Genomic DNA, 26,494 nt, shown 5'->3' on the forward strand with positions numbered 1-26,494 from the left:
TTAAATCAATTGAAAAGTTGATTCCAAGTTCTTTAATTTTGATTATGTTCCAAAGTGTATTAATAAAATATAAGTGTATTTGAATTTTTTTTGAGAATTTCTAGCGGAGAAAAAGTTTACAATTTGAACTATCGTCGAATTTGAATAAATAAATTTTAAATAAATTTAAATAAATTTTAAATAAATTGAAAAGTTGATTCCAAGTTCTTTAATTTTGATTATGTTCCAAAGTGTATTAATAAAATATAAGTGTATTTGAATTTCTTTCGAGGATTTCTAGTGGAGAAAAAAGTGATTACACGGTAACTAATGTGTCAATAATTAAAAAGCTTCTTTTTCATGGAAAGTTAATACACTTGCATTTTTAAGAGACCGTATTATACTCGAAACGATAATTGCTCGCAGCAGCGAACAGTTCACGTACAAAGTACATTCGTATTGTAGGATTAAATATCTGCTTCGTGAATGGTATTTAATTAGCCTACTGACAAAGAAGCTGTAATTATACGTTATTTCTTAAACATAACTTAATGAAACGTTCTCGTTGCTCAGGGATAAAGCGAACCATTAACTCTCTTTTTATTGTAAATAAATAAATTCTAAATAATGTGTCCTGAATACATTATCGTTGTACCTTGATCATTTAGTATCATTCTAAATGGTTATTCCAAGTAATATTCGTACTACTTGCATTATACTCCATTAAAGTTATTCGTTACCATGATCGTTTTAAATTTACATTAAAACTGTAAAGTTACTCGTCAAAAATACAATTAATATCCTGTGCAATATTTCTATCTGTACGAAAATTTCCAACAATTAAAATATATATTTTATTACATTTATTGGTGAAATAAAAATTAGATTTCGATGGAAGAAAATATTTCACCAGTCCGATAAATCGTTATACATTCCACTAGTCCGATAAATCATTATATATTCCACTAGTTTAATAAATCATCAAACATTTTACTCGTTCAATATATCATACACTTAGCTACCCTAATAAATCCTCATACATTTAACTAGTCCGATAAATTCATTCGTCTAAAATTTGCTTCAGATTCTTAATTTTGTATTCTCCTTCGAACAGAAGATGTTCATAATACCTAAACCACGACGTTGAATTAATTCTACCCCATATTTCCTTCGTCATAAATAATTCCTTCATCCTTTATTCATGTCACTCGTCCAATGTACCATACATTTCACTACCCTAATAAATCCTCACACATTCAACTACTTAAGTTTGTATTTTATTACATAACAGATGACCACAATATCAAATCCACGACGTGGAATTAATTCTACACCATATTTCCTTCATCACACATTTTACTCATTCAATGTACCATACATTTCACTATCCTAATAAATCCTCTCACATTTAACAAATTTTGTAAATTCATTTGTCTAAAATCAACTTCAGATTCTTAATTTTGTATATTATTCCAAACAGAAGATCAGTACAATATCAAAACCATAACGTAGAATTAATTCTACACCATATTTCCTTCATCACACATTTTACTCATTCAATGTACCATACATTTCACTATCCTAATAAATCCTCTCACATTTAACAAATTTTGTAAATTCATTCGTCTAAAATCTACTTCAGACTCTTAATTTGTTACTTCATTCCAAATAAATGATGACTACAATAACAAAACCATAACGTAGAATTAATTCTACACCATATTTCCTTCATCACACATTTTACTCATTCAACATCCCATACATTTCACTAACCTAATAAATCCTCACACATTTAACAAATTTTGTAAATTCATTTGTCTAAAATCAACTTCAGATTCTTAATTTTATATATTATTCCAAACAGAAGATCAGTACAATACCAAAACCATAACGTAGAATTAATTCTACACCATATGTCCTTCATCACACATTTTACTCATTTAATATACCATACATATCACAACCCTAATAAATCCTCACACATTTAACAAATTTTGTAAATTCATTTGTTTAAAATCAACTTCAGATTCTTAATTTTATATATTATTCCAAACAGAAGATCAGTACAATACCAAAACCATAACGTAGAATTAATTCTACACCATATTTCCTTCATCACATACTTTACTCATTCAATGTACCATACATTTCACTACCCTAATAAATCCTCACACATTAAACTACTCCAATAAATTCATTCGTGTAAAATCAACTTCAGATTCTTAATTTAATATATTATTCCAAACAGAAGATCAGTACAATACCAAAACCATAACGTAGAATTAATTCTACACCGTGGTCCCATGTTTTTAATTATTTCGTCGCGGTTTCAACCGATCACTCGTCGCTAAAATTCTCGGTTGGTCTCCACAGATGATCGTGGCTCTGGTCACAGTGTCGTAACTCATTCTAGACAGAACAGTGCCGAGGGAAAATCTAATGTCCCGGACAGATTTGTACCGTGCCTTGTACCCGCTTTATCATTCGATATCGCTCGATGCAAATGAAACGACACGGAGAAATAATGTGCGTCTGGTACACGTTCGGCTTCGTTTGTCGCACGCGATCCCCTTTTAATAGAAATATGGAAGAAGAAAAAAAAAAAGAAAAAGAAGAAGAAGAATAAGTGATTGTTAACCACGGTCGATCGTTCGTATTGTTAGACCCTGACGCACGTGAAGACGATACCGCGTAAGAATTAACGGTATTAATTAACAAGCCTATCCTCGAATCCGGTCTTCTCCGAAGGTAATGAAGCACGACTAGCCAACCGTCGTTCGCGATTTCGCAATTCGCGCGTTGCAATTAAAATGCAATCGGTGGAACCGTGAGATCGATTAAAGCGCCGGTTTTAATTAACACGTTCGACGTTATGGTGGCCTTAGATCGATCGAATCATTAGGAGCGCTGAAATTGTTGTTTAGGTGAAATTTGATCGAGAATTGATTCGAAAGTGCACTGGATTCGTAGCAATAATTATTTGGAAGATTTCGCGATAAATAGAATATATATTTGGAATTATTGTTTAGGTGAAATTTGGTCAAGAATGGTATTGAAAATGCACTTGATTTATAGTAATAATTATTTTGAAGATTTCACGATAAAAAGAATATATATTTGGAATTACTGTTTAGGTGAAATTTGGTCAAGAATGGTATTGAAAATGCACTTGATTCGTAGTAATAATTATTTTGAAGATTTTGCAATAAAAAAGATATATATATATATGTGTGTAATGGAATTGAAAATACACTTGATTTGTGGTAATAATTATTTTGAATATTTCACAATAAAAAGAACATATATTTGAAATTACTATTTAGGTGAAATTTTCTGAAGAATGAAATTGAAAATACACTTGATACGCAGCAACAATTATTTTAAAGATTTTGCAAGAAAATAAAGATACACATGTCAATATTTAGTCACTCCACCTTTCTCTTCTTATATTTCTGGGTCGTAATGCTGCATGGATACAACTGCATGGATACATATATATATATTTTTTTTTTATTATAAAAGCTTTAAAATAATTGTAAGACATTACTTAACGATAAATTAAAAAAAAAAAACTAAAATATCGCTCAAAGGACATTTTTAATTACATTCTCCATCGAACTTCGAATAAGTACTAGTTTCAAAGTGTTCGTAACAATTCGATCACCCGTTATACTTGTAAACTTTTACGTAATGTTACCGTTGTTAACGATACTATAAGATAATAAGTATAGTTTTCTACTTTTTTTACCTTTTTTTTTTTTTTTTTTTCTTACTCTTTACGACATCCTTAAATATGGAAAACCGACGTGACAATTAACACGTTGCACGTATTATGTTGTTCCCGGGAATCGTTCGAAACGGACCAAGATCATCGTCTTGATTTATCGCGCTCATCAGAGGGATCTCGAGTAGTCGCTTAATTTGAATATTACGACGAACAATGTACGTCGAATGAATAACTCGTTCTGGAATTGGTTCGAATACGGTTCGGAAGCTCTCGACCACCCTTTGTGAGCCTTCTTTGTAACGAAATCATTGTTCGCTTCACGATGGAAGAATTGAGAAAATTATGGCACGTGGTGTACGATTAGAATTTTTTATGTCTACTATTTTTTTTTTAAAGTTTAATAATTTAAAGATACAGTAGTACATTTTTATGTGTACTGTAAGCTTATTATTTTCTGCTTGCACCACTTTTTTTTAAATTTATTACTTTACAATAAAAAAACAGTACACAGAAATAAATTTTCATCTACCCATATTGTTTCCTTATAATTTTTAATCCGTACCATTTTTTTTCATGATACAATAATTTTGTTACTCCACGATACAAAATATGGTAATAGAAGTACAGTATCCTTGGAAACTTGTATTAAGTTTTTTTTCTTCATCTTTAATAATTTGTTACCCTGTGATAAAAAAATTGCTCGTAAGAAGTTACATATTTTCTATGTATACTAGATTCATACAATTTTTTGTCTTTACCGTTTAATAATTTTTGTATCGCGGATCAAGGCATCGTTACATCCGGAAGTGGACTCGCGAACGAGGATCGAAAATATTACGTAATATCCGTGTCGGCTCAAATTGATTTCTAATCGCTCGATTAGCGATTCAAGTTCAGTGCACACATCTCGTGGTGGATTAGAAAAATAATTCACCGACGTGTTGACCGAGGTTTCCGTCTACACCGAAAATCGATTAACACTTAGTATTTCTATTTGTATCACACCACTATTTTTTAGTGGAAAGCACGTATCTTCGAAGTTAAATGAGGGAAGGACAAATTAATTCACGAGTACCATTAGTTGTCTATTTAGATAATTATTCACGAACATTAAATGCAAAAAAATAGATAATGATTAAGTAATTTTAAAAAGTACTTTGAAAAAAGTCAAATTCACCCCTTTGGTAGTTCTAGTGTTAAAGAAGCCAGATCTGGGGACTAAACTTTATCTTATTTATTTAAATAATTATCCACGAATATTGTAAGCAAAGACACATTTAATAATTAAGTAATTTTAAAAAGTTTAGTTTACATAAATCAAATTGATCCCTTTGGTAATTCTAGTGTTAAAGGAGCCAGGTCTGAAGACTAAACAGTACATTATTTATTTAAATAATTATCAACGAATATTAAAATAAAGACACAGATAATAATTAAGTAATTTTAAAAGGAAGTTCGAAACAGGTCAAATTGACTCTGGTAGTTCTAGTGTTAAATTGGCGCGAAAACGTCGGTTTGGGAAAATCACCAATGGCGGATCATCGTTGAGTTCTCACGCGTTAGAATCCTTCCGCGTTGCTGCACTTCGAATCGAAAGGTTTACGTAAAATCGAAAGAGGTATCGTTGCGTTTACAAAGTGAGGGGCGGATATCGATTACTCGAGGCGCTGGTATCGAGTGGCTCGGACATTTGTACACGCTTTCGAAACTGAAAGTCGACGCGACTGGTAAATCCCCAGGTAGTTCGTTTCCCTGTCGTTAATCTCGTCCAGAACTCACTTGAGCGCTGCAACGAATCTCAAACGGTTCCTCTAATCCGGAGATCAAAATTCATCGATTTTCTCAACCCTTTCTCTGTGTACTTAAATTTTGATACTATTTTTGAAAAGTATCGGTCGACCAGAAAAAATCTTCAATTTTCTACTTTTTTTTTGGTATTTTCCATGTAAGTGTATCTTATTGTGAAAATAAGGGGAAAAATAATTTTGGAATAACTTAATATTGTCAATGCTTCTGATGTAGCAAATGAAGAGTATTAGTAATTTTGTATTTATCGATATTGCGTTGGTTTATTTTCATTTTCTTTTCAATTTTTTTTTTTCATTGAGTTTCTAAAATTTTAGTATTATTTTTGAAAAGTACTATTTTGAAAAGTAATATTTTGAAAAGTATTATTTTGAAAAGTGCTAATTTGAAAGGTGCTATTTTGAAAAGTACTAATTTAAAAGGTACTAATTTGAAAAGTACTAATTTGAAAAGTACTATCGGTCGACCAGAAAAACAATTTTCAATTTTCTACTTCCTTTTCAATTTTTTTTTTGTTTATTGAGTTTCTAAAATTTTGGTACTATTTTTGAAATGTTTTGGTTGACCAAGAAAGAATCTTCAATTTTCTACTTTTTTGGTATTTTAAGATAAATATATCTTATTGTGAAAATAAGGGGAAAAATAATTTTACAATAACTTAATATTGTCAATGTTCCCGATGTAGCAGATGAAATGTTGTGATAATTTTATATTTATCGATATTGTGTTGGTTTATTTTTTTTTTCAATTTTTTTAATTGAGTTTTTTTAAGGTTGCATCAACCTTGAAAGGTTACAAACACAACTACTGTTTACATTTGTCTAAATTACGAAATTTTTAAATAGAATTTAGAAGATTAATCTGCATCGAAAAGTTTACTGCATTCAAACGTTCTGGAGGGCTTCTTTTAAGTATCCATTTGTAATGTTAGAAGACAGTACTTTCGTACGTCTTGAAGTTCTCGGTGCTCGAGAAGGAAATTCAAGAAATAAACTACCGATCAGATATATCGGAGAACATTCCTGAGCATCATAGTACAAGAGAATACAATTTAACTATGCGTGGAGTAATGTTGAAATCCGCAACGAACGGGAATGTAACGTTCGATTATGGTTGAATACCGTAGCGAAAGAGTTAAAGTTGCGAATGCAAAGACACAAATGTTAAATGTCACGGTGTAATTTGTAAAATTTTCAAACAATCTTCTCTGTAGATTTTAATTTTATTAATCCTCTATTTGCATAATAAACTTCCCGATGAAAATCTCTGTGAAAAATTTCAATATTAATTAATCGTTGGACGTACAAATGACCAGGATGTATCTAATTTAATTTTTAAAGGATAAAATAAAATTGGTACAATATTTGAAGCTTTTTCTAAATAGTATTTTTTATCAAATTTGATAGGATATTTAGGTGGTAACAGATTGTATTTAAAAATCGAAATAAATAAATTTGAATTCGTAAATTCAACCAGAAAATTTCAAATTCAATATTAATTAATTGTTGGACGTACAAATGACCAAGATGTATCTAATTTAATTTTCAAAGGATAAAATAAAATTGGTACAATATTTGAAGCTTTTTCTAAATAGTATTTTTTATCAAATTTGATAGGATATTTAGGTGGTAACCGATTGTATTTAAAAATCGAAATAAATAAATTTGAATTCGTTAATTCGATGTTCGAATTCGTGTATTCAAGGGGATTGTTTATTCACGGATTGTGCAATTAGGCTAAAACGGTGTAAAGCGGAAAATGATCACGGAACTGTCGTTCTAAATCCGCGAAGTTTGGCGCAAAGAACCGTGGATATACCTTAGGTGGCATTCAATGACGTTGAGTCGAAGCTCCTGGACATCATGGTATCTAATTGTATGTACAGGGTGTCCTGAATTTTTCTCATCCAATTATGGTAACATAGGTTAGGAAAGTAAGGAAACAATTTCGCGCGGAAGATGGTTGTAAACGAAGTTGTAATCGAACGCAACGTGAAAAATCGGTAATAAATGCTTTTCCGTTGTGTGAAAAATCGGTAATAAATGATTTTCCATTGTGTGAAGAATCGGTAATAAATGATTTTCCACTGTGTGAAAAATCGATAACAAATGATTTTCCATTGTGTGAAAAATCGGTAATAAATGATTTTCCATTATGTGAAAAATCGGTAAAAACTGATTTTGCATTGTGTGAAAAATCGATAACAAATGATTTTCCATTATGTGAAAGATCGGTAACAAATGATTTTGCATTGCGTGAAAAATCGGTAACAAATGATTTTGCATTGCGTGAAAAATCGGTAACAAATGATTTTCCATTGTGTGAAAAATCGATAATAAATGATTTTTCTATTACGTAAACAATCGATAACTAGAGATCTTGTTTTCTGTGAAAAATCGGTAGCAAGGAATGTTCTATGACGTGGAAAATCGATAACAACGTTCTATTACGTGGAAAATCGGTAACAAATCTCTATTACGCGAAAAATCGGTAACAACTTTCTATTATGTAAAAAATCGGTAACAACTTTCTATTACGTGAAAATTCGGTGACAGATTTTCCTTCTCCGAAAAAACCGGTAGCAGAGGACTTTCCATTAGGTGAAAAATTGGTAAAGGCTTGTTCCATTACTTAAAAAATCGATAGATTTTTTTATCTTCCATTACGTGGAAAATCGTATCCGTACATTCTCACGTTGAAAATTACTACCCTTTGAGATCTCCAGATGAAAAATTTCGCTCTAGAAAAAAATCCGTCAGCGGTGACATCATGCAAAGAACCGTCGCGAGAAATTGAATGACTCAGTTTCCCGACATTAAGTAAAATTCTTAAGAAATTCGTAACGTCATCGACGGGAAGCTCGTATTAACGCGCAAGGACGACATTTTGAAACGAGAAATTAAACCGAGTCGTGTCTCATGATACTATCCAATCGAATCCGTTCGCAGTCGGCAAGCACGCACACGCAAATCACGGTTGGAGTACCTCCTCGAGCTTTCGTGCGGTCCTGCGCAAGAAAATCCATTGTTAGGTTATGTTTCGGTATTTGCACGTGACTTTTACAACGAAGCGTTTACGGTCGACCTTCACGGTAATGTATTTTTCTTATTTCCATTCGTGGTGTGTATACGTAGATACGCACGTTCGACGTGCGAGTAAAAATAAAAAGAAAACAACACAGGACACTCCGTATAACCTCTTTCGAAGGGTACTCGAAACAGCAACAAGAGCACGCGTTACCGCGATTGGGTCCTTGCATTAAAAATCGAGCTCTTGACCCATTTTTTCGTAGATTCTTCTAGCTGCGTTTACAGGGACATCCTGGCTGTGCGTTTAGTATAGTTCGTGTATCGTCGAGTCCTTTGCCAATCGCTTACACACAATGCGAATACAATCACCGGCGGTTTCCGAGAGCAGCCTTTGATCGCGAGGCCCGATAAACGAGAGGCGGTCGCTGACGCGCGGGAGAATGAAATATAACAATCGATCGTTCGTGCGTTCTTAGAATCACGTTCGAACCGGATTCGGTAGCGGGCGTCCGGACGTTTAAACGACTTCCGCGATGCGAACGACTACACGACCTTTCGCGCGGTCTCCACCGATCGCTGCCGTTCTCGCGCATGATTTTTTCTTCGGTTTTTTTCTTTTACGCGCTTACGATGTTGTACCTTGTCGTTTATGGGTTTTTTTTTCTTTTCTTCTCGCGACGATCGCGCGGAGAATGAAATACGAACGAGAATTTCGATAACGAGATTTTCAGAATGATGGACTTTTGCGCGTTGAGGTTGTTAGATCTTGTTTTTTTTGTCTTTTGGGGAGGATTATGTGAAAAATAAAATAGAATAGAAATAATGTGAGTAGTGTTGAGATTTTGAAAGTGAAGAGCTTTTATATATTAAGGTTGTTAGATGTTGTCGTTTTTTTGTTTTTTTTTTGTGACGATCATGTGAAAAATAAAATAGAATAGAAATAATGTGAGTAGTAATTAAAATTTAAAAATGAAAATTTTTTATATATTAAGGTTGTTAGACCTTGTCGTTTTTTTGTGACGATTATGTAAAAATAAAATAGAATAGAAATAATGTGAGTAGTGATGAGATTTTGAAAATGAAGAGTTTTTATATATTAAGGTTGTTAGATGTTGTCGTTTTTTTTTGTCTTTTTAGCGACGATTATGTGAAGAATATATAATACACAATCAAATAGAAATGAGATAAGTGGAGATTTTGCAAGTGAAGGATTTTCATACGTTGAGGTTGATAGATTTTTTTTTTTGTTATTCGCAACCATCATGTCAAGAATAAAGTAGAAATGAGACAAATGGTGATGAAATTTTGAAAATGAAGGATACTCACGATATTACATCTTGTCGTGTTACGTGACAATCTTGTGAAGAATGGAATAATAATAAGATTTTGATAACGAAAGATTTTATACAAATATTCATCTTGTTATTCTTCCACGTCACGATGTTGCATCTTGATACTATAGTATTCACGTTGATCGAATAATACAATCAGAGGAAATAAATGATATAGTTAGTAATAAGGTACGAAAAAACTAAGTTGTTCAATAAGTTTTGTCATTCGATAAAATAGTACTGTTCAATGTAGTTTGATAAAACTTATTGAACAGTACTATTCAATGTAATACTGTTCGACGAAACTTATCGAACAGTACTGTTCAATGTAGTACTGTTCGACGAAACTTATCGAACAGTATTGTTCAATGTATTACTGTTCGACGAAACTTATGAAACAGTACTGTTCAATGTAGTACTGTTCGACAAAACTTATCGAACAATACTGTTCACTGTAGTACTGTTCGACGAAACTTATCGAACAGTATTGTTCAATGTATTACTGTTCGACGAAACTTATCGAACAGTACTGTTCAATGTAGTACTGTTCGACGAAACTTATTGAACGGTACTGTTCAATGTAGTACTGTTCGACAAAACTTATTGAACGGTACTGTTCACTGTAGTACTGTTCAATGTAGTACTGTTCGACGAAACTTATTGAACAGTACTGTTCAGTGAAGTACTGTTCGACGAAACTTATGGAACAGTACTGTTCAATGTAGTACTGTTCGACGAAACTTATTGAACAGTACTGTTCAGTGAAGTACTGTTCGACGAAACTTATGGAACAGTACTGTTCACTGTAGTACTGTTCGACAAAACTTATTCAGCAACCTAGTACTATACTGTTCAATAAATTTTGTCCTTCGATAAAACTTATTGAACAACCTATTAAACGAATATTATCCGTTCGAGACGTTCGATCCTATCATATTTCGCGACGATTCGTGCGACTTATAAAATATTAATTCAATTTGAAAGTAAACTAATGTCAGGTACTCAAGACTCTTATCGTTTTTCGTAACGATCGCGCGAGTAATAAAATACTAACGAGATGTGAAAATAAACGATTTTTTCACGCCGCGAGTCACCTCGTCGTTTCTCGCGTCGTTCGCGCGAGTAATAAAATATTAACGCGATTCATTACGCTTCGAAAATAAATAATAAAAGAAAAAAAAACAAAACAGCGAGCATTATAAACGCTGTTTATTCATCTTCGATAAAAAAACCTGATAATTTAATATCTAATAAAATTTAATATCCTTTAATCCATTACGATTAACGCAAAGAACCTTCAAAGAGTCAATATTAGTTTCATAAATATCAAAATTGATAAATTTCAAACACATACAAGTCTCTCTAGTGTTTCTCACCCAATTCCAATAAAGAAGAACAAAAATTAAAACTTGAAATAAATTTCAACATCTTTTGCAATTTTATTTACTCTTTAAATACTATACACACGATATATCCACGGTATATAAAATATTTATTCTCTTTCTCCGGCCATAAACAAATTAACTCTTCCAGTACATATCTTGTACACACAACTCTGTGTAATTCCACGTTGTATAAAATATTTCTTCTCTTTCTCCGTTCATTACATATCGATAAACAAATTAATTCCTCCAATACATATCTCATACACACAACTCTGTATAATTATTCCATGGTATATAAAATATTTTTTCTCTTTTTCCGGCCATAAACAAATTAACTCTTCCAGTACAAATCTCGTACACACAACTCTATGTAATTATTCCACGTTGTATAAAATATTTTTTCTCTTTCTCCGTTCATTACATATCGATAAACAAATTAACTCCTCCAGTACATATCTCATACACACAACTCTGTATAATTATTTCACGGTGTATAAAATATTTGTTCTCTTTCTCCAGCCATAAACAAATTGACTCCTCCGGTACATATCTCGTACACACAACTCCGTATACTTATTCCACGTTGTATAAAATATTTTTTCTCTTTCTCCGTTCATTACATATCGTTAAACAAATCAACTCCTCGACGATGCGCATATCTCATACACAATTCCGTGTAATATATCTTCCCGTTCGCTACGATCGCGTGGATCGTGGTTCGCGTAATCGAACAAAATGAGACAAACCGCGCGCGTATCGGTTGTTTATTTAATTTGTAATTTGTTAGAAACCGTGCGACCAGTTCCGAGATGTAACACGATAATAACGGGAACAACCTCGAGCGGCGTACGGTGCTTTATCGTCGTCGTTCGCGACGACGGTCGTCGAAAGAAAAAAAAAAACGGTGCAAGCGGAGAAGTTCCTCCCCGAGTGGAATTTGTTCGATTGATTCATCGACGGTGATTTATTTCGATGTTATTATTGGCGACGTGCATTTTCCACGAGGCGTCGCGACGTATCCCGATAGAAATAATTATTTATCCGCCGACCGATTCCTCAGCCGTGAACCGCTCGCGAGACCTCTTGAGCGAAGCGATTGAATCGCTTGGAAAGGCGCAGAAGGATACCAGCGTATCGAATGCACTGTTATTTAGGACACGGAGTAACTGGAGCTGGATACCTTACCAAAGAGTTGCAAATGTATTCTTTTTCAAGTGGGTGGTTGTGCAAAAAAATAAAAAAAATAAAGAAAAATTTTTTTATATTTCTGTACGAGTCTCCAGCTCGGAAGAGTTTCGCCATTTTCTTCTGTAATTCGAATCCGTTTCGATCACTCGTAACAGCGTGTCGATTTGTACGGTTACGCGTTCTATCCTTTCTGGAGATTTTTTTTTTTTTCTGTTCTTCCGAGAAGGAGAGAGTGAGAGAGAATATTTATACATCCTCCGATCCCCGGTGTGTCGTGTAGCTCGATCGTTGGTATACTTTATCGTGACATAACCACCCACCCGTTAAGAGATCACGACACAACACGGTACACGTACGCGTACATAAATGATTCTCAATCGAGCGTCAGAGGCGGTGCCAGATCCGTAAGCGGTAAACCAATCGGAGCACGGTACACCTTCTCTCGCGGCGTTCGATTCCGTTGGTAATCGAACGTGAGCTCGCCTCGAGGTAAATGTTTGCGCACGGTACACGGGCCGAATTGAAAAACTCACGTGCCAGAATCCAGTCCGTGATTCTTTCCTTGTTTCCCTTTCGAATCAATCGCCCTTAACGTTTCGTGTTCGCGGCAATGCCCAAGGTGGACGAAAAAAAGGTGATTTCACGGGGCCACGGCAACCTCGCGCGGTACTCTAGCGCGAGGTTTACAGCACGATCGTTCGATCGAGTGCCGCGAATTGTTCCCCAGGTCGAGTGCTCGATTAATCGACCGTTATCTTGGACAATTTCGTCGTGTTCCGTTCGGATCGAGTGCTCGAATTTATCTGGCGATAATCGACATGTATTCTGGGATAGTATCGAGTACCGTAGTACGAGAACTCTTTTCGTCGAGTGGCACTCGAATCGAGTGCTCGAATCATTTTAGAGACGATTAATTGTGATTTTCGATCGTTTCGAGTCGCGTCGAAGGAATTCTCATTTCGGCGAGTTCCGTTCAAATCGAGTGCTCGAATTGTTTAGGAAATAATTAATCGAAATCTCGCGTAGACTCGTAGATTTCGTTCGGTTGCACTCGAATCGAGTGCTCGGATTAATTTAGCGGTAATTGAGACCCGGATAGTTTCGAGACACGGCGATGGAACTCTTTTTCGTCGAGTTCCACTCGAATCGAGTGCTCGAATTATTCAAGCAATAATTAATAACTACTCTCGGCAATTTCGAATCGCGTCGATAAAATTCTTTTTCGTTGAGTTCCATTCGAATCGAGTGCTCGAATTATTCGAGCAATAATTAATATCTACTCTCAGTAATTTCGAGTCGCACATAGAGAATTCTTTTTCGTCGAGTTCCACTTGAATCGAGTGCTCGAATTATTCAAGCAATAATTAATAACTACTCTCGGCAATTTCGAATCGCGTCGATAAAATTCTTTTTCGTTGAGTTCCATTCGAATCGAGTGCTCGAATTATTCGAGCAATAATTAAAAACCACTCTCAGTAATTTCGAGTCGCACCTAGAGAATTCTTTTTCGTCGAGTTCCACTCGAATCGAGTGCTCGAATTATTCGAGCAATAATTAAAAACCACTCTCAGTAATTTCGAGTCGCACCTAGAGAATTCTTTTTCGTCGAGTTCCACTCGAACGTTCCGGCAATTTTGTTTCGAATAGTCGAATGCTTTTTGCGAGGATTTTTTTCCAGTAGTACTCGAACTCCCGTGACACAATACAATATCGAGGGACACGCCACGGGTGTTCGATTATTCCCGATCGCCTTGGAATAAACAACGCAACGTGTTCTGCGTAATAAATCCATTAGTCGACATATAAGCGCGTTAGTTACCATTGAACCCCCTACCGGGCCTTGGAATCGCTAATTGTGATTTACACGAGAAATTGCACGGGATACGCCTTCAAACTGATCTCACTGTATCGATATACAAGGTGTTGGACAACTAATGTTCTGTCGTAGTAGAATCTAGATGCAACACGAAGGCGGGGCAGTTCGAATAATTTAATGTTCGTCGAGACGAACGTTCTTTTTATTTTTTACCAGTTTGTGAAAAGTTATTACTGTTATGATTATGGCTCTCAATGTCGGTGTAAATTAATCTAGAAATTGATTTCACCTCTACATGGTGTTGGACAACTTGTGTTTCTTGGTAGTTGATGTCAGATGCAACAAGAAGGCGGGGCTGCTTGAATAATTTCATGTTCGTCGAGGGAAGCGTTCTTTTCGTCTTTAACGAGGGCAAAGGTATTATAATTGTGGCTTTCGATGTTGATGCAAATGATTTCATCTATAGAAAACGTTGAAGAACTAGTGTTTCTTCGAGTAGACTCTACATGTGACAAGAAAACGGGGTTGTTCGAATAATTTAAGGTTCGTCAATAGGAACAACTTTCTTGACAAGTTAGAGGAAAGTTGTTAGTGTTATGATTTTTTGAATGTTTATGATTTTCAATGTTAGTGTAAACTGATGTAAATTATCCTAAGTAGATGCAGAGTAGCTTAAGATACTTGAGATAATTCGTGATTTTATCTTTGATAGTTTTATATTACAAACCATCTTATTTAAGAAAGAAATTGTAATTTTTAACGATCACAAAATTCCTTGTTTTAATCTTGTATTATCGTACAGTCGAATATTTTGATCAGTAAACGTATACCTTTGCCATAACTCGCTAAAAAGCAAAGGAAAGAAAATTTCGAATAACTTTTTACAATCTCAGTTTAATATTCAAAATATCATTTTCGAAATTTGTTCAAAATTTATTAACGCGATACGTTCGTTCCCATCGCTGATCGTCGTTTCGTGCATTCAATCGTCGTCGTTACGGTCGCACATTATTATCTTACAACTGTAAAATAATTGTGCAATTAGAATTGCAAAGTCATCAGATTTTTTAACGATAATGTAATGCCGGAAGGAGGACAGTTCGCACGAGACGCAAAAACGAAAAGAAAAGAAGAATACGTCGCACTTGTGTAAGTTTAGTCTAATTACTTTATTGTTCGGTGCATAAGAATTACTTAAGAGAAAATTACCTCAGCGTTTGTTCACTTTTCTTCTGTTTTTTTTTTTTTATTTTCCGTGCAACGAATTTGCAATCAATTTGATTAATTTACGCGGGAAAAATTAAAGCATCGATTATCTGAAAATTGAAGTGTTTTCAATTTCTTGTCATTTGTTTTTTTTTTTAGAATCATTACTTGATCTTATCTGTCTAGATAATAACTTTATAATTAACAAAATGTTGAATAAGACATATGTAAGATATACAATCGAGTAAGATATGTGTCTAGTGCCTTGTAAGTATTTTTTACAACTTCGATATGTTTGAGAAGATTGTATTTCCAGAAGTTTTACAAAATTCTTAAATGTTTGTTATACCAGTAGAAATAAATTTGAAAATTCCAAGGGGAGGTTCATATCCACAGCCTAAATATGAACAGCTGATTTATACTTTATTTCGACAGTAACAATTATATCGACGAAACTACCAAGATTTTGTCCAAAAAATATTGCAGTTTCAAATTTATCTATCAGAAAATTATGCAATCTCTGCTATTCGATCTTTCATACGTGCATTCTTTATCTAAATAACAAGGATATTGCCTACAAGAAACGATCATTTTAAATCAATCTATCAGAAAATTACGCAATCTCTATTACTCGATTTTTTGTACTTGCATTATTTACCTAAACTACCAGGACTTTGCTTATAAAACATACTAGATAATTACAAAATTGCACAATCTCTATTATTCCCTCCCATACAAAGTAGAAACTAGAAAATTAAACAACTCGAACGAAATTTCTAAATTTTTTGCGGTGACTAAACAGTAATAAGGTCAAATCAATAATAATTACAATTTTTAAGATGAAAAAATCTCTCGTACCAAAATTTCTTCTTTTTTCCCGCAGAATGAGGATCTCTAAATAAAAATACACGTTCCTATTAAAAAAGAAAAAAAAACAAAGTTGACTATCAAATAACTTTAAATGTACTTCACGAATAAAAAATAAACAAAACAGTTATATTCTCCCCCTAAGAAATCGAGAAACTTTCTTCTTTAAAATTTTCCTCAAAAAATGCATCGTTTTCAAAATATTTGAAATTTCAGATAGTGGCATAATTTCCAAATGACTCGAGTCGATGGTAAATAAACTATTATTAAAACCGGTCCTGAATTTCGACTAATGATGGAATCCCAAATAAAAGGGAGAAAGAAACAAGAAAAAAAAGTAAGATATAGTATATAAATTATTTATATAATAGAATTAGTAGTATATAATATAGTATATAATATTGTGTACTATATAATAGTATATAATAGTATACAATGTATATAATATTATTTATAGTATATAAATAATTTATATAATAGAATTAAATAAATAAATATAGTATATAATATTGTGTACTATATAATAGTATATAATAGTATACAATGTAAGTATAATATTATTTACAGTATATAAATAATTTATATATAGTAATACAAATAAATAAATAAATATAGTATATAAATTATTTATGTAGTCAATATTTCGCAGGTTGTGCGCAGTAGTTCACGCGGCATGAATGAACACACGCGCATGCGCGCGCGACTCCCGCGGCGGAGGGAAAAAAAAAAGAATTTGTATTCGAGGTCCGTAAAGCGATCAACCAGCGCATTCGATCGGACTATCGTTGGCAATCGAGGCTAATCTCGTTTAGCGTTCGTAGCTGGCGGTCTTGCACGGAGCTCCCTTGAAGTTTTCAAACCCAGGTCGAAAGATCTCGAGGAGAATCGAACCTCTGGGGAACCCCATGCCCCGTAAAAAGCAAAGAAAAAATAAAAAAAAACACGTCCAGTCGACCGGATTTCATTGACCGTTTGCTTGACCAAAGAAACAAGGGGGGCCCCCCTCAGGACATGCGAGATAAACGAGGAAAGGTTCTGGTCACCTGGGGGGTGAAGCGAGTGTTCCCTATTCAAAATTTTTGAAAAATAATCGATAGTGTTTATCATCCCCCTAAGGAAAAAAATTTTTTTTTTCAAATAAAAAATGTATTTAATTGGTCAAATTCCATCGATCGTCCTTCTGTGTTACTTCGATCGAGGGGGGCCCCCTTGCATCGCGCGAAACTCACGAAGAAAGGTTCTGGTCACTTAGGGGGCCAAGCGAGTGTTTTATACTCAAGATTTGCAGCAGATTTTCGAAAAACAATTAGTAGCGGTATTTGTACTGCCCTAAAAAAAAGAAAAATTTTGAAAAATAAAAAACACATTCAGGGGGTCGAATTCTATCGATTTAGGCACTCTTGTGTCTCTTTCCATTTTTGAAAAACGATCAGTAATGGAATTTGTTACCCCCCATAAAAGAAAAAATATAAAAAACATGTCCAGGAGATCAAATTTCATCAATTTGGGCATTTCTGTGCCCCTTTCCGTTTTCGAGAAACAATCAGTAGTGGAATTTGTTGGCCCTCATAAAAAAAAAAATCAAAAATTGAGGAGATCGAATTTCATCGATTTGGGCACTTCTGTGCCCCTTTCGATTTTCGAAAAACAATCAGTAGTGGTATTTGTTGTCCCCCCAAAAAAGAAAAAAGAAAAAATAAAACATCCAGTTGACTAGAACATATCCATCGACCATCCCCCTTGACCAAGTATACAAGGGGGCCCCCCTCTCGACGCCCGAGACTCAAGTGGAAGGTTTCACACTTACGGTGTACGGTAGATTTTCGAAAGACAATCGGTAGTGGTATCAAGTCGTCCCCCCTGTCACCTGGCGAGGTTCTCCCCCCTTTGGTTCGTAATTTCCCGCCAAAGTCTCAGGGGTCTTCAGGTGCGACCAGGCACGTTGTAAATGCACTAAACCCGTAGATTGGGATATATTTTGCGCGGGCCACGTATGTTCCACGAAAACGTAAGATGTAATCGAGGTACGAGCCGACAACTTCGAGACGAAATGATTCTCGGTGTACTGCTGGACGCGGAGCCTCGATGATCTTCGACTTGGAACGCGTCGGACACGAGACTCGCTCGATGATAGTTCTCGGTTATCGGGTTGCAGCTCATTGTTATCGTTCCCCCATTGTCCAAGACCGCAAGATTCTTTTCTCGAGTGGTCGTTGAACGACCGGTTGCAACAGTTCACGAACGCGAAAAAAAATGGCGGACAACGTTATCGAGTCGATTTCACCGAGGTTCGAACGAGTGGAACGAGTGGTTGGAAGGATTACATGGGTGATATATAGGGTACTTGGGCATTATCCGAATGAATTATGGGAGAGATATTCGTCGAGATGATACATCATCCGATTTGAAAGAACAATGTGTTGTTTTATTGTATTTGACTTCTCGTTGGATCCTTTCGTTATTTGTATATCGAATTTTCAATTTATTGTAGTTTTTACTCGACCAAATATTTATTCACAGGCTCGAACGAGTGGAACGAGAGCTTGTAAGGATTATATCGGGTGATGTATAGCGGGATTGGGGATTATCCGAATAAATTACCGGAGAAATAATGGGTTAAGATGATGTAGCAGATGGTTTGAAAGAACTAGGTCTTGTTTTATTGACTAATGAATTTTTCAATCGGTTGGAACGAGTGGAACGATCAATTTTTATAAGAATGTATTTTTGAATACGAAAGTCTAATAGGATTCTCGAGCAGTTTAATAGGAAGATCAATTAGAAAATGTATTCCAAGAATAGAAATGTATAGATCGACCACTTAAAAAGGTTCCTGTGATTGGAGAAGTTTGGTCCAGACCTCTTCTCCCACCAAGCATCGCCACAGACTCTAGCTCCTCGATGGCGCCTCGTACTATTCTAATGCGTTTAATCGATCGTTACTTTCATTCATCACTTATCAATTTTAAATAATTTATCCACTCACTGGCAACGTAGACAGAAAAGTAAGCTGAATTCCATGTGTAAGGAATAGGGCAAGGCTGCATGGTCGGGGTGGGAAAAGTAATGGATGTACCTATTGTATTGTAGTTAGGTATACCATATTGTACCTTACACATGGTGTACCAATACAATAGAAACACTTGTTACTTTTCCCATTCCTCGCGTTTAGAAATCAGCTTATTTTTCTATCTACGTTGCTCACAAGTGTTCAATAAAGAACTTCCGATAGCCGAACATTTCATCGTCCAATCTCATTCTCAACACCCCCACTCCTTCAGACACGCCCACTTCTTCAGACACACCCATTCCTGTAGACACGCCTACTCCTTCAAACACGTCCCCTTTTCGGACACGCCCCCTGTTCAGACACGCCTCCTCCGCTTTTTGAACACACTCTCTCCCCTTTTGGATACGCCCCTCCTCTTATCAGGCACGCTCCCCATTTGGCCACGCCTCTCTTCTCCTTTGGACACGCCCCTTCTCTCTTGGACACGCCCTCCCCCTTTCGAACACGCCCCCTTTTCTATTTGGTGATCAGAATGGGAGAAATGTGGTACGATTTTTAATCGTGTATCGAGTATTCGGTGAACGGAGAAATTAAGACAAAAATGTAATATCGAGTATAGAAACTGCAGCGTAAAATAGAAAAAAAAATGTTACGTAAATATGAAAGTGGTATAACTGCTAATGTTATTTTCCGAGTTATGTCGAGTTGAAAACAATGTTGCGGAATGCCCGTGGATTGAGTCAGATCAGCATCGAGTACATTTTTCTTTAATTCTTCGTAATTTGATAACAATTTTATTGTTATAACAATTTTATATTGTAGTTCCTGTTTCCTTTTACTTGTATAGTTTCATCGAGTTCTGTATTATCGTTTTGTAACGAAGAATATTTTACGAATTGAAAATTTTGTGTAATACAGAAAATTGAATTGTCGATGCGCGGTTCAAGCTGTCCACCCTATACATATTTCGTATAATACTAAATTTACATTCTTCCTCCCTCGCAAGTAAGATAAAAAATTATCGAACCGACCGCCTCACTTTCGTCGATAAGAGCACAACGTAATTTCCTTGGTCAGTTACAATGAAGGACTTTTATAATGCTATAACATTTACATTCTCTTCGTAAGACTCTTCTCGTCCTAAGATAAAAAATAAACAAACATTTTTCCTCCCTCGTAAGGTCAAACGTAATAAAACATTCCTGTGCCACATTCCTCGATAAGAGCTTGATTTAATTTTTCCATCTACCTCCAAGAAAAGAATTTACAATACCACGCTATTACTTGCTCCCTCGTAAGGTCAAAAGTAATCGAACATCCCCGTGCTACTTTCCTCGATAAGAACTCGACTTAACTTTCTCATCTAATTTCGAAAAAAAACATTCACAATACCACAATATTACTTTCATTCTTCCTCTTTCGTAAGATCAAAAGTAATCAAACATTCCCGCGCCACTTTCCTCGATAAGAGCTTGACTTAATTTTTCCATTTACTTCCGAGAAAAGAACTTGCGATGATAAACACACAATATTACTTTCAATCTTCCTTCCTCGTAAGATCAAAAGTAAACAAACATCCCCGCTCCACTTTCCTCGATAAGAGCTCGACTTAATTTTTCCATTTACTTCCGAGAAAAGAACTTGCGATGATAAACACACAATATTACTTTCAATCTTCCTTCCTCGTAAGATCAAAAGTAAACAAACATCCCCGCGCCACTTTCCTCGATAAGAGCTCGACTTAAATTTTCCATCTAGTTCCTAGAAATAAATTTACGATTACTTTCATTCTGCCTCTCTCGTAAGATCAAAAGTAATCAAACATCCCCGCTCCACTTTCCTCGATAAGAGCTCGACCTAACTTTCTCATCCAATTCCCAAAAGAAACATTCAAGATACTACAATATTACTTTTATTCTTCCTCTTTCGTAAGAACAAAAGTAATCAAACATCCCCGCACCACTTTCCTCGATAAGAGCTCGACTTAAATTTTCCCTCTACTTTCAAGAAAAGAATTTACAATACTACAATATTACTTGCATTCTTCCTCTCTCGTAAGATCAAAAGTATTCAAACATTCCCGCGCCACGTTCCTCGATAAGAGCTCGACTTAATTTCTCTACTTCGTCTACTTCCGAGAAAAGAATTTACAATACCACGATATTACTCGCTCCCTCGCAAGGTCGAAAACGATCCTTCGTATAAGAACGCGATGAAATTTTCTCAGCCCGGGGTAAGAACTTGGCTATTTTCGTTCCGCGGAACGAGATGCATCGCGGATTCGTCCGGGAATAGACGACAAAGGATCGACGTGCAGCGTGCACTGCCAATGTCGCCGATATATTTACTCCGTAATGGCGGGCATTCGTTCGAGATAAAGTGGGTCCTCCCTACGTGTCGTGTCGTGTCGTCGTCGTCGTCTTCGTCTTCGTCTTCGCGGAAAATATACCACGGGGAAGTTCGGGTGGAAGCATTCGTCTTCGGGCACGCCAAGTCTTACGCGCTGTCCAATAAATCCGGTGATCTGATTATTCTAACACGCGAGGAAATCGATTTATCGTTACGTACGAGAAACATGCCGGATGACTTGGGGCCGGCGTGCTTTTCAACAACGTCTCGAGTCCGTGTTGCGTAGCTCGACCGACAAAAAGAAACCCCAGCGGAGTGAATATCTGGTAAAAACGTCTTTATCGGTGTATTATCACCGACGGACCGAGGCTTCGCGATTTTTTCGCGAGTGTCTCGGAAAACTAATCGGATCGATATGAACCGGATAGATTGTTGACTTGGTACGATAGCAACTGGTACCTTTTTTTTTTTGCCGCTTGGAACATGGTAGAACGGAAGAAATTTTAGATCGAAGGTGTAGAAAGAAATGTTTACCCGTTAAAATTTTTTATTAAAATTGGAAGAAATTTAAAATAGAAAGAAATGTCTACCTGTTAAAATTTTCTATTAAAATTGGAAGAAATTTAAAATAGAAAGAAATGTCTACCTGTTAAAATTTTCTATTACAATTGGAAGAAATTTAAAATAGAAAGAAATGTCTACCTGTTAAAATTTTCTATTACAATTGGAAGAAATTTAAAATAGAAAGAAATGTCTACCTGTTAAAATTTTCTATTAAAATTGGAAGAAATTTAAAATAGAAAGAAATGTCTATCATTAAAATTTTCTATTAAAATTGGAAGAAATTTAAAATAGAAAGAAATGTCTATTGGTAAAATTTTCTATCAAAATACGTATCGTTTGGTGTACCGTTGAAATCATCAAACGAGAAATATAAGAATCTATATAATTTCAAAGGATACGAAAAGAACCCCTTGAAGAAAGAATTATCTTTTCTCGTACGAGAAGAATTTTCTGTTCCACGAAGCTTATGAAAAGAAACGTTGCTCGATGCTAAAGTATCTTAACGTTTTCGTGTATTTGTAAAAATTTCCCTACGAAACGAGGGACACGAAGAGAAGACTCGTCGGTGGAAAAGGAATCTTTATATTATCGTAGACCGTTGAAATTCTTCGTTGAACCAAGTATACGAAAGGAACGTTGTTCGTTACAAAAGAATCTTTATATTTTCTCGTAGCGTCACAGTACCCCGTTAAACGAATCTCATGAAAAGCACCGTAGTACAAATCCTGATTTTATCATCGGTAAAAATCCTCTATCAATATTATACTCTTCTCCTATAAATATATACATATCGAGAAGATACGACAGGAAAGAAATGGTGTCTATTAACCAACAGTGCACTGTTGTTCTCTCCGTCAAGAAACTCGTCTTTCCTGTCGACAGAGTGAAGCTATAATCCCATAATTCGGAACCCGATTAATTAACGAGGCTATTTTTCCTTTCCTTTTTTCATTCCATATATCTATTCCCTCTTTGCGTGGTATCCTTCCGGTGCTCACGGAGAACGACCGTAATGGTGCTTCGTAACATCGTAATAAATCCCTTCGTACCGGTTTGAGCGTTTCTTTCACACGGAATCCGTTTTTCGCGCGGAATGTCAGCGTACGGCTCCCTCTTAGGACCGTGAAGCAACATCGTCGCACGATATAGCTAGAGCCCTCCCGGTCGGCCAGACGGTTCGCTTAAATTTAATAATATAACCTAGTTAAAACGTAGACGCGTGTTCCTTACCTATCTGCGACCGGCCCGTGGGGCGTGCTCTCGTCGTACGAGTTTTTCGACGGTTTCGAAAAGAACGAAACACACACGCGCGTCCCCTTCGGTCTATCGCCAACTACGCACTGCCAACGCCGTGAACAAAGTTCGAGCAAATAGGGAGGGTCATTACCATCCGGCGCGTAATATCCCTTCGGCGAGAACCCATGGAAAGGGTAGCCCCCAGGTCTATTTTTCCATTGAATTTGATTAGAGGCGGCGAGATCCGCGGAACCTGTTGACGATCGTGCGTAAGCGCGCGATCGTAGAAACGCCCTCGGTGGGCTCACGAGACCCCCCTAACGGGGTTAGGTTACCTCTCGTGCGTTCAAACTGTACCGTGGTATTTGGAGAATTTTTTGCGTTGGTTAGCGGAGAAGTTTTTTTTGGAAAATTTTTTACATTGCGATGGAGTATTCTATTGATCTCTATTCTCAAGTTTTGCTTAGAATAGAGATTGAAAATGTACCGTGGTATTTTGAAAATTTTTTTTGTAGGTAGTGGAAAAGTTTTTTTTGGAAAATTTTTTATATTGCGATGGAGTATTCTATCAATCTCTATTTTCAAGTTTTGCTTAGGATGAAGATTGAAAGTGTACCATGGTATTTTGAGAATTTTTTTCATAGGTAGCGCAGAAGTTTTTTTTGAAAAATTTTTTACATTGCGATGGAACATTGTATTGAGCTCTATTTTTAAGTTTTGTGCAGCATAAAGATCGAGGTAGTTCAGAATGTACAGTAGTATTTTGAAAATTTTTTTTGTAGGTAGTGGAGAATTTTTTTGGAAAGCTTTCAACATTGCCATGGAACAATGTATTAAACTCTATTTTTAAGTTTTGTGCAGGATAAAGATCGAGGTAGTTGAATATGTACAGTGGTATTTTGAAAATTTTTTTGTTGGTAGTGGAAAAGTTTTTTTTGGAAAATTTTTTAGTTTGCGATGGAGTATTCTATTGATCTCTATTTTCAAGTTTTGCTTAGGATACAGATTGAAAATGTACCGTGGTATTTTGAAAATTTTTTTTGTAGGTAGTGGAAAAGTTTTTTTTGGAAAATTTTTTATATTACGATGGAGTATTGTATTGAGCTCTATTTTTAAGTTTTGCTTAGGATAAAGATCAAGGTAGTTAAAAATGTATCGTGGTATTTTGAGTATTTTTTTTGTAGATAGTGAAGAGGCTTTTTTTTGAAATTTTCTCGATAGTGATCGAAGATGGATATAAACATTTATTTTCAATTTTTATTTAAGACTAAAATTGGAGTAGCTTAACCCCTTCCTATATTGAAAATATATCGTGGTTTTTCGAAAATTTTTTTTGGTAGAAAAAAACTTTTTTTTGAAAATTTTCATAATACTGATGTAAATATATACAGATCCCTATTTTCAATTTTTTCCTAACAGAAAGCATGAGAGTGTGGGGTATATAGTACTGTTGCACAGTACGTTTTCATAAACAGATTTCTTTGTACAAAGTAGAATGAAGGGTAGATTAAACCTAATTTATCAATTGTCCGATGTAGAATCATTTTTTCCAGTTTGCAGAAACGTAACGAGTATTTTTTCCAACGAAATGGTCCATTATAAATCCTGTAAAAATTAATGTATTAAAAAGAAACCACACCATAGACAGTTTAAACCCATTTAATATCTCTTCCCTTCCATTTTCTTTAAAAAATCCATACATCGTCTAAATATACCCGCTATGGTATACTATCGATCACCATCTTTGCCTCGAAGAAAAATTGAAGATAAAAATTTACGTTAATTATTCTAGTATATCCTTATCACTAATGAACAAAGTTTCAAAAAGAATTTTTATTACCTAGAACAAAAGAATTTCCCCCAAACATCCCTGCGCATTTTCAACATGTCAAGGATTAACCTAACCTCTCAATCCCAACCCAAAAAAAAATAATCCATTTAAATATTATTTCATCGACAAAGATTCGTCGTCCCAAATTCCAAAAAACTCCGCGCATTTTCAACATGTCAAGGGTTAACCTAACCTCTCAATCTCAACTCAACGAAATCGATCGATTTAAATATTATTCCAATGATGAAGATTCATTGTTCCAAATTCTTAAAAAATTCTACATTGTTTCAACGCGTCGAGGGTTAATCTAACCTCTCAATCCCAATTCAACGAAATCGATCGATTTAAATATTATTTCAATGATGAAGATTCCTCGTTCCAAATTCTCAAAAAACTCTACATTGTTTCAACGCGTCGAGAGTTAATCTAACCTCTCAATCCCAATTCAACTAAATCGATCGATTTAAATATTATTTCATCAACGAAAATTCGTCGTCCCAAATTCCCAAAAAAACCCCTCTCATTTTCAACATATCAAGGGTCAACCTAACCTCTCAATCTCAACTCAACGAAATCGATCAATTTAAATATTATTTCAATGATGAAGATTCCTCGTTCCAAATTCTCAAAAAACTCTACATTGTTTCAACGCGTCGAGGGTTAACCTAACCTCTCAATCCCAACCCAAAAAAAACAATCCATTTAAATATTATTTCATCGACAAAGATTCATCGTCCCAAATTCCAAAAAACCCCGCGCATTTTCAACATGTCAAGGGTTAACCTAACCTCTAAATCTCAACCGGATAAAATCGATCGATTTAAATGTTGTTTCATCGACAACGATTCAACGTCCCAAATTGTCGTCCGTGTCGAACAACGAGCGATAGAACTTTCCACGGAAATATCAATTGCTCCGTAACGAGAGAGCCCCTCCCCCTAACCCCTACCACTCCCCTCACCCGGGCACTCGACCACGGGAGGTTTCGAGTCGGTGTTTTACGCGTCGATGGGACGACTCGGTGGATCATATCGCGAACGTTTATTAATAACCGACACGCCTCGCGAAACGATGCTCGTGAAATCTCACGATTTAACGTCTTAACGTCGAGTTCTCGAATATTGGACAACTTCATGGCAATTCCCTCGGCATCCGCGCCGGTTACGGGCT

At 35.4% G+C, this 26,494-nt stretch overlaps 1 protein-coding gene across 1 annotated transcript in view; it reads right to left on the reverse strand.

Moving 5' to 3' along the window:
• The window catches only part of LOC143154645 (arylalkylamine N-acetyltransferase 1), a 38,227-nt gene extending 14,626 nt beyond the window's left edge, over positions 1-23,601 (reverse strand). The window contains exon 1 of the mRNA XM_076326616.1: positions 23,488-23,601. The gene's annotated coding sequence lies outside the window, so the exon portion shown is untranslated. The remainder of the gene's footprint in view (positions 1-23,487) is intronic.
• Between the last annotated feature and the right edge of the window lie 2,893 nt (positions 23,602-26,494).

The sequence above is a fragment of the Ptiloglossa arizonensis genome, chromosome 1 (genome assembly GCF_051014685.1).
Source record: "Ptiloglossa arizonensis isolate GNS036 chromosome 1, iyPtiAriz1_principal, whole genome shotgun sequence".
Lineage (NCBI taxonomy): Eukaryota > Metazoa > Arthropoda > Insecta > Hymenoptera > Colletidae > Ptiloglossa > Ptiloglossa arizonensis.